This window comes from Lathyrus oleraceus, chromosome 5, assembly GCF_024323335.1.
Source record: "Lathyrus oleraceus cultivar Zhongwan6 chromosome 5, CAAS_Psat_ZW6_1.0, whole genome shotgun sequence".
NCBI lineage: Eukaryota > Viridiplantae > Streptophyta > Magnoliopsida > Fabales > Fabaceae > Lathyrus > Lathyrus oleraceus.
The window spans coordinates 356,951,344-356,961,593 of NC_066583.1; positions in this window are offsets into that span (position 1 = coordinate 356,951,344).

Below are 10,250 nucleotides of genomic sequence, written 5' to 3' on the forward strand. Positions count from 1 at the left end.
TGTCAAAGTCAACACTCTGATGAACTTGACTTCAGAAGCTTGGTTGAATTCTTTTTGAAAGAGCTCCAGAGCCTGGTTCTTTTTTAAAGATCTTCAAAGCCTAATTAAAAACCCTTTTTAAAGAGATTAAAAACTTGGTTAAAACCTTAAAACCTGGTTGAATCAATTCTGGTTACCATGGAGTTCACAATTCCTCAGAACTTGATACTTGGTTATGTATGGTTGGAAGTATTTCTCAATCGGTTAAGTTAAAACTTCAGACTCGGAGAGTAAACCATTTCTTTAGAAACTGGTAACTTAAGTTCTGATATAAAAAAATTCAAGATCTTTTGATCTTCTTGACTTTCCCTGAAAAACAACTAACAGCACATTCTTCGAAGTAGTTGTTATTAGAAACATTTGAAAATGTTTGGGTTCTGATTCACGAACATAGGTATATCAAAATCAATCATGTTTCTTCCCCTTTGTCATTGATCAAAAAGACATAGAAAAAATAAAATAAGGAAACAACATGATTTTATTAATACCAAAATTCCAGAAGGCATAATAGTACAAAATTTTGCAAAATAGATACAAAAACACTTAGACAAAATAACACAAAAGTGCATAAAAATTTGAAAACTAAGGGCTAGGGTTCTGTGGCGGAGGAGGAGGCGGAAATATGGAGAGAATTATTTTAAACAGAAGATCCTGCCTATCCAAGCGCTGTCTGACAAGAGAAATTTCTTCCTTCATCTCCGTGAGAGTCTTCAGAATCACTTCAGGAATCATTCTAGAAAAAGTTCCAGCAGTATGTTGATTCTCAGAAACAACAATTTATTATTCTAGCTCACTATCTTGAACTTGTTGATCTTCAAACATAACTTGTTTTCCTTTGTCCAACTTAGCAGAAGTATCTTCCATGACAACATCTGGATGTCCAGAAGCTTCCTCAATCTCTTTTGCTTCTTCCTCAATTTCAGGAGCAGGAAGACATAATGGAGCACGATATAATTGTAAGGCTTCCATTGTAGGTTCAAACTTTGAACTGAAATTCCTTTCAAAAACTTTGTATCCAAAGTTCTTCAGCTTAGAAATTTTGGACTTAACCCATCTTCGATATGCTTCCCAGGAAACATTACTTTCTGATGGATTAGTGGATAGAACACTAGTCCACATAACAGTGTGAAGAAAACTATTTGAATCTGATTCAAATTTATTCAGAATCTTATGAATATTGGATTTTTTAGGTTTTGGTTGGCTAGTATATCTTATAGAAACATCAGTGATTGTAGGGTGAAAGTCAGGACCATAGACATTGGGAATAACAAGAGAGGGAAGGTCTGAATATTGTTCATCATCAGAATCAGATACATCATGATCTGGTTCAAAGTTGAGCAAGCCTTTGGGAGTGCCTTTAGACTCTTGGTCACCAAAATGTCTCGAAGAAGATTTTCTGGTTTGTTCATTTGGATTATATGGTTGGGGAGAAGAAACATCTAGAGATGGTGATGGAATGGGTGATGATAGCATTTGTGGATGAGGTGGTGTTTGTGGATTTTGTTGTTGTTGTTGTTGTTTTTACTATAACTGATTTTCAGAAACTATAGGATTTTCTGTAATAAGTTCTAGAATGGTTATATTTGTGGGTTGTGATTGTGGAATTGGATTTGGAATGGTGAAAGTGTTATGAGATGGAGATTGAGGTGCTGGTGTTGGTAAGACACTTTCATAAATATTAGTATAAAAAACGAAAAGAGTTCTGGCCGTGGAAGACTTACCAGGGATGTCTGTGTCGGAGGCCTTGGATGAATGTTGGACAACACCAGAAGTATCCTTAAGAATCATAGCTTTTCGGCGCTCACTGAGAGGCACATCATCTTCATCCAGAAAAATTCTCACCTTCTTCTTTTTCTTCTGCGGTCCAGAGGTTCTTTCTCCCCAAGCATATTTCTTTCTCTTACCCAAAAGCATATGGGCAAGTGTCTGGAAGATTGAATGGATTAACCAATGGATCAATTCCTTCTTCAATACAACTATCAAGGTAGTATGCCAGAACATCTGGAGGATCAATCTTAGTGAAGATTGGAAAATTATCAACAGGAGTCCTTGTTCCACAAATATTTTCCTTGGTAGGAAGGTAATCTGGTTTAACAACTTTGGAAATAAGACCCATGCTTTTCAGATTCTTTCCCCATAATACTTTACCAACATCCTTGACTAACTCAGTAGTTAATCCACTAACCAGAAGGTCTTCAACAAGACCATTCTCCACCAGAATGTCTGAGATTAATCTTCCATTGGAAATAAACTTCCCCTTTTTGGAAGAACTTCCAGTTTTGGTTTCTCTTATTGAATCCCTCATAAACTTAAACATAACAGCTGGAAGCGCTAGCTTGATGCCTTTGTCTAGAAACAATAACATAAACTTCTGAATAGTGTTGATATAATTAGAAGAGTTGGTGTTGTTTGTGTGATGAATGCAACAGAGGATGATTTTGAACCATAATCTTAAAGTATCAGTCAAATCTTTGGTGCTTGGGCCTTTTCCATCATCAAACTTCGTTCCTTCTTTGAAGATTAATGATGCTACCTTGGTGTCTTTATGTGCATCAGATTTGATGTTGTACACCTTTTTCCCACAACCATTGTGAGAAATTAAATTTGCAATAGATTATTCCATAACCACAATCTTCCTATGCATGATGTAAGAAGTCATTGTGTCTTTTCTAGCAACTGCATGAATCCATAATTGCTTCACAAGAACTGGATAGACTGGACCCTTCAGTCTCTCAAAGAATTCATTCCAACCTTGGGATTCCAGAGTTCCTATTAGGTCAAAACCATTATCCTTTAGGTTCTTAAAATCTACTATGGTTTCACTAAGAGCCATCAGTTCTTCAACCGGAGTATTGAGAGTGATTTCAGGAATCCCTTTCATAACTGGGTGGTTTGCATCGACAAAAGAGTGAATAGGAAGTTGTTGTTGATTCTTAGCCATTGAAGAAAGTTGAAGGAGATGAACATTTGCAAAGAGAGTTTGGAGGTTTGAAAGAGTAAAAGTGTGGGAATAATGTGAGTGTAGTGTGAAATGTGAGTGAAGTGGCATGACACATTGGGTTTCTTTCGTGGAACTAGGTTTAAATTTTTACGTTTCCCCCTATAAAGGCGTATAAATTTGGTGTTGTTTGTGTGATCGATGCACGTTCCTTCTGAATGTTGATGAATTTGAATCCCAAGAAAGAACCTAAGTTCTCCCATCATACTCCTTTCAAATTTTGCCTGCATTAAGTTAGCAAACTCTTCGCACAACAAAGCATTAGCAGAACCAAATATAATACCATCAACATAAATTTGCATAACTAGAATAATATTCTTAAAGTTTTTGAAAAAGAGCGTTGTGTCCACTTTCCCTCTAGTAAAATCATTTTCCAAAAGGAAGTTACATAGTCTTTCATACCAAGCTCTAGGAGCTTGTTTCAGACCATATAACGAATTTTTAAGTTTAAAAACAAAATTTGGGTTTTGAGAACTTTCAAATCCAGGGGGTTGGTGCGCATACACTTCTTCAGAAATGTATCCATTCAAGAATGCACTCTTAACATCCATATGATATAGAATGATGTTATGATTTACTACAAACGAAACTAAAAAACAAATATACTCTAACCTAGCAACTGATGCAAAGGCTTATGTACAGTTTATACCTTCTTGTTGATTATAACCTTGTGCTACCAGTCGAGCCTTGTTTCTGAAGAATTCACCTTTCTCATTTAGCTTGTTTCTTAACACCCATTTGGTTCCAATGACAGGGACACCCTTTGGTTTCTTAACAAGATCCCAAACATCACTTCTGGTAAATTGATTCAGTTCTTCTTGCATAGCCAGAATTCATTCATTATCCAGAAAAGCTTCATCAATAGATGTGGGTTCTATCAAAGATACCAAACCCATAAGAGTTTCTTCAAAAAGGTTTGAACGAAGATTGAGTTCTGACTGGTGCGTCTTTATCTCCTAGAATCAATTCTTCAGAATGATAGGTTCTTGGTCTACTCTTCTTATGATGAGTTGGACCAACAAATTTTTTTGGTTGAGTCCCTTCTGAGTGTTTTGCTTTAGTGTCCTTAGCTTTGCCTTTTGAGTCTTTATCTCCAGAATCTTTATCCGTGGATTCTAAAAAAATGATCTTCATATCTGCAAATTTCTCAACTAGCTTTGATTTTTCAAGGTAAAGCTTATCATTGAATCTAACATGAATTGATTCCTTGATAATTTGTGTTTCAATGTTAAAGATTATGTAGCCTTTTGAGATTCAAAATATCCTAACAATAAGAACTTATGTGCCTTAGGATCAAACTTGCCAAGATGCTATTTAGTGTTCAACATAAAGCAATCACATCCAAAAGGATGGAAATAAGAAATGTTGGGAATTTTGTTCTTCCAAAATTGATAAGGAGTCTTACCTAGAATAGGTCTAATAGAAATCTTGTTCTGAATATGACACGCTGTGTTAACTACCTCAGCCCATAAATGCTTAGCCATATCATTTTCTTGGATCATGGTGCGGGCCATTTATTGCAAAGTCTTATTCTTCCTTTCTACAACCCCATTTTGCTGTGGAGTTCTAAGACAAGAGAAATCATGGGAAATTCCATTTTCATCAAGAATGTTTTCAAAGTTCTTATTTTCAAATTCTCCCCATTATCACTTCTAACTTTGACTATTTTGTAATCCATCTCTATTTGCACTTGTGAGAAGAAGGTAGAGAACACAAAATGTGACTTATCCTTGTGTTTCAAGAACTTTACCCGTGTCCAATGACTGTAGTCATCACCTATGACTAATCCATACTTCTTGCCACTGATAGAGGCAGTTTTCACTGGACCAAACAAAATAGTATGAAAAAGCTCTAACGGTCTAGAGGTAGAAACAACAATTTTTGCTTTAAAAGAAGTTTCAGAAAACTTGTCTTTCTGACATGCTTCACAAAGAGAATTTGAAGCGAACTTCAGGTTGGGTAAGCCTCTGACCAATCTAAGCTTATTTAGCTGAGAAATCCTTCTCATGCTAACATGGCCCAAACGTTTATGACATACACACTGCTCCTCATTAACATACATTAAGCATTTTACATTTTGATCCTAAGCTATGGATAAACTTAACGTCATTAAAACAAGAGTCACCACCGCACTTTTATTGTTTCCAAAGGAAAAAGGAAAAGTACGAACAAAACCCAAAGATAAGAAGTTTTCAAATCAAAACTAATAAAATGCCAGAGATTATAGGTAACGGGATTGGTTACACAGAGGGAAGGTGTTAGCCCCCAAAGTGTCCTAGGTACTCCTAGGGAGCCCTTTTTTATGTGTGTATGTGTTTTGGTATAAAATGATGTTTGCAATAAATAGAGTGTGGGGATGAGAAAAGAATTCATTAATTATATTTTTGTGTTTGACAAGATCTTCAGACTTGTGCCTACGTACCAAATTGAGAAAGTTATGATCTTGGGAAGTTGACCTTTAAATTAGGGTTTAGACAAAATGACATATAATCTTTCACCATAAAAAATGACTTTCCAAGAAAAAATAGCTCTTGACTTCAACATGAAAGTTGTTTGAAATGTCATTTAGAGTAACTTTTATCTTTGAATCATTTTTATATGACAAAAATTGTAGGAGATAGGGTATAGGGAACCCCAGTTTTGATCAGTTGATTTTCTCTGGTCAACCACCATGAACCAACTTGCTAGCTTGACATTCTATTGAATTTTGGGACCCATGGAGGATCGTATATGCATAATATGATGTAATGTGAAGTATCCCTTGAAATATTTGATCAATTGTTGAAGATACTTGTTGAAGAAGTTACACAAGATACCCAGATGAATTAGGGTTTCCAAGGCAAACCAACTCCAAACTCTTGATGATTTCTTGATCAAAATGATATGTGAAGTTCATGGGGATCCATATATGATGCCTAGAGCCATAGTAAACCATTTATTGATTGAGCTCCTTGCATTGAGGGTCTTAAACTCTAGATATGAGCTTGATAGGGCAAAGGTGAGCATGTACACTACCTACAAAAGAGTTAAACTATAAAATGATATATTTTATTGGTATTTTGGTTAGTAAATAATGAAAAACAAAGTATGATACAATCAAAAGTTCTTGGTGATCTCTCCCAATGCAAAACCAATGAATGAGGGGTAAGGAGGATGCCAAGGTGTGATCCCAATGCTAATGCATATGATGAGGTAGCATGAGGAATCTTAGGGTCAAAATTAGGGTCTTACAGCTGCCCCTATTTAAGGACGTTCTAGCTGAGGAGATGAAGGTTAAAATCTTCGTATCGACTCAGTAGAATGAACTTAAATAAAAACATATCGAAACAAATTTTGATCCCTAAGAGACCTCATAATGCATATGATATGAATGCTAAAAATAATCTCTATGAGGAAAATGTTGCCACAAAGGAAAAGAATCCGGTGAGACTGAAAGTCCACAGGAGCATAATGCATTCCATAAGGAAAACTCACTAGAGAGACATAGACTCTGGGGGATAAAAGTTATGTGTAGGCCAGACTACGACTTAAAACTGTTGGGGGACACGAGGGATTCCATAAATCAATGGAAAGACTCAGTCGAGGATAAAAGGAAAATCTACAAGGGGAAAACAGGTAAATCAGAATAAAGCTGAAATGCCTGAACCAAACAGGGGACGTCGATTCATTTGAGGAAATACGCACTTAAACTCAACTGGGGAAGAAATGAACTTCAACACAGGAGTGACTGAAGTATATTATCCACTATCGGTTAATGGGTAAGGAGATAACAAAATCTGACAGGGAGGACATCTGTTACCGGTTAGGGTAAACATATCAAGGATGACTTGCTGAGGGCAACCAAGAGGTGTATTCATTACCAGTTACTGGGTAAGAACAACCTACTGGGAAAAGCCAAAATGGGATTTAAGACTACCGGTTATTGGGCAGAAGATCAAAGAAAGAGAATATTCGTCACTGGTTAAAGTGAACATATCAAGGATAGACTCAAAGGGAAGAATATCCATCATCGGTTAGGATGAATATATCAAGGATAGACTTCCGGAAAAAGTAGGAATTACATTTATCGGTTACTGGATAGAATACCAAAAAGAGAATATTTGTCATCGGTTAGGATGAACATATCAAGGATAGACCCCGAGGGGAGAAATGAGAATTATATCTATCATTTACTAGATAGAATACCAAAAAGAGAGAGAGTATCCATCACCGGTTAAAGTGAACATATCAAGGATAAACTCTGTAAGGGGGAAGCGGGATTTACAACTACTGGTTGCTGGGCAGAAGACCGCAAATAGGAGGAAACCCGTCATCGGTTAGGATGAACATATCAAGGATTAACCCTCTAGGGAGGAAAAATAGGGATTACAACTACCTTTTTACTAGGTAGAATACCAAAATGAGAATATCTATCATCGGTTAGGATGAACATATCAAGGATGGACTCAAAGCAAGGGAATAAAATATCCGTCATCGGTTAGGATGAACATATCAAGGATAGACTTCCCGGGGAAACGTGAAAATGAATCCGCTAGGGAGAAGAAATGGACATAGATTACTTTTATCGGGTGTAACACCCCAAAATTTGCCCTCCTCATTCATGCATTCATTTTTAGGTCATTTAACATTTCATATTGCATTTCATCATGTCAATCAGAATCAGATCCAAGAAGTTTTTTTTTTAGAAAAAAAATAATAAAAAAAAACGAAAAAAAAGCGAAAAACGAAAAAAATAAAATAAAAATAAAATTAATTAATTAAATAAATAAATTAAATAATTAAATAAATAAATAAAATAAATAAATAAATAAAATCTCAGACTTGGACCTCTCTCAAAAGTCCACTAAGCTACCAATATTAGTCTATAAATACTAGAGTTTCATTGAAACAAAAGCCACACAGAAAAGACAGAAGAAGGAAGATAAGCAAAATACTCTGAGGTTTCCTTGGAACAAAACCTGGAGAGAAACCTGACAGAGAACTCAGAGCAGCCTCCAAACCCTGAGGGAACTCAACTGCACAGAATCACCTCTGCCTCACATAAACCCTAAAGATTGTTTTGTAAACCTCACAAGTGCAACTCAATTTCAATCAATCTCTCCAATCAGGGATAGCTTGCCTGGTATTCCACTTTATTTGTGGGATACCCCCTAGAGGTTCATTCCGATTACCTGTACTGACCCACTTTCTTTGATGATGTTAGCTTGGAAGGATCTCCGGGTTTCTTGTCTCTTTAGTTGCTGTTACTTCGAATCTTTATCCGTGTGGTACTTTTATATTTTTCCCGCATTTTACTGCTTTCCTAGCTGGAAGACCTCGATAGGAGGCAATGTTTTTGTGTGTTTTTTTTTACAGGTTCCTTTGTCCAGGACTCTTTTTGCATGAGCATCCCTAACCCTACTAACTCATTGATTTTTCTTCTCCTAAGAACACGTTAACTCCTTCTACTACAGGCGAGTAAGTCTCCAAAGGTCGAGCATCCGGTAGATTACGTAGTAACGTCGTTCGTCCAAAACCCAATCCATAACCCCGTAGTTAGCCGAACTACGGCTTGCTCTGATTCTCATTCCAGATGAGATACGTAGGCATAAGACGCGATGTCTTAGCGAACACAATTACCCTTAACCCCTAGGTAGCCGAGCTACGAAGACTCTGATTCTCATATTCATATGAGATACGTATGCAGTGGATGCGACATCCGTGCGAGTCATTTTCTTTTGACCCCTTTTTTTTAGTAAATAACACATTAGATAAACCCACACCCTTTAGACAAGAACTACAAAAGTGGATCCCGTAGAGTACTACGGATGCGTAGGGGTGCTAATACCTTCCCTTCGCATAATCGACTCCCGAACCCAAGATTTGGTTGCGAGACCCTGTCTTGTCCTTTCCTTTTTCCAGGTTTACTTCGAGCGTTTCCTTTCCCTCCTTTGGGATAAATAACACACGGTGGCGACTCTCCTGTCTTTCTTCGCCGGTTGTTTTTTTTCGCATTCCATTTTTCAGGTTACGACATCGGGTATTGGGAAAAAGTAAAGTATGTGCAAATCGAGAAGGATATTACCATTTACTGGGTAATAGACTCTCGGGAAACCAAAAGCATCTATCTAGGTAGGAACTAGAAAGAAAAGATCAATCAAAGACTCGACCCGATGAGGATATAGCTCAGGGGGAGTGGTTCCATCCAGATAACCGACTAGGGAGGAAGCTGAAATAATAATCATCCACAAGGAAATAACTCAGTGGGGAAAGAGAAAGGTTAAATTCTTTCTGCTTAAGGGGCTGACACTCTATAATTAAAAGAGGACAGACACACTGAATCCGCGTGAGGGAAAAGGATACCACCATAGCAGAGGATCAGAGAAATAATGAATCACAAAGTGCAAATAACAATGCAATAATGAATGTATATGTATATGTATATATGATGATTATGCTGACAAACGATCACAAAGGATACAATTGTCACCGATCTGAATCATCAATACAACACTCGGCCAATCTCAACAGGAGGAAATCAGCTGGAGAAAGAGAGGTGAAAGAAGAACGTGAATCCTTCATCACCTATCCCAAAGGCTCGACCCTAGCTGGGGAAGAGGGAAGATCTGCTGAGAAACTGCACTATCAACTCTGCAGGGAATTTTAGGTCAACACCATATCGAATGGGAGACAACCTTATAGAGGATCAAGCATATTGTTATAGAATCAGTGTTGAACGAAATCCGCTGGAGACTTGAGGGGAAACAAGAATCTTGTGCTAGATCTATGCAAATCGCCAACAAAACCCGGCTGGAGATGCTGAAATGTTGTTGTGGAAGACATAGAGCCCACTCCAACGGCTTGGGGAAAGCCAACAATGCTTCACATTTTAGGGATTACCTGTTTTCAGACCGTTGTAGATATTCCTTAAATGAAATCGATTACTTTTAAAGCAATTGTTTTTATTATTTAAGAAAACATGATTTTGATTTAAAATTTAACTTTAAAATGATCATCATAAAATTAAAATCTATTTGGCTGAAAGATAAATAAGAGTAGAAACAATTGGATAAAAGCTCAACTTTATTTAATAGAATGGTAGCTTGTAAATGACAAGACTTCATAGATTTTTTTTACAAAAGTTGAAAAATGGTAATTTACATGGAAAAGGGTTACATTTAATACAGTGATCACTAATCCTTCTACCAACTTTGATATCTGTAAGACCCTAATT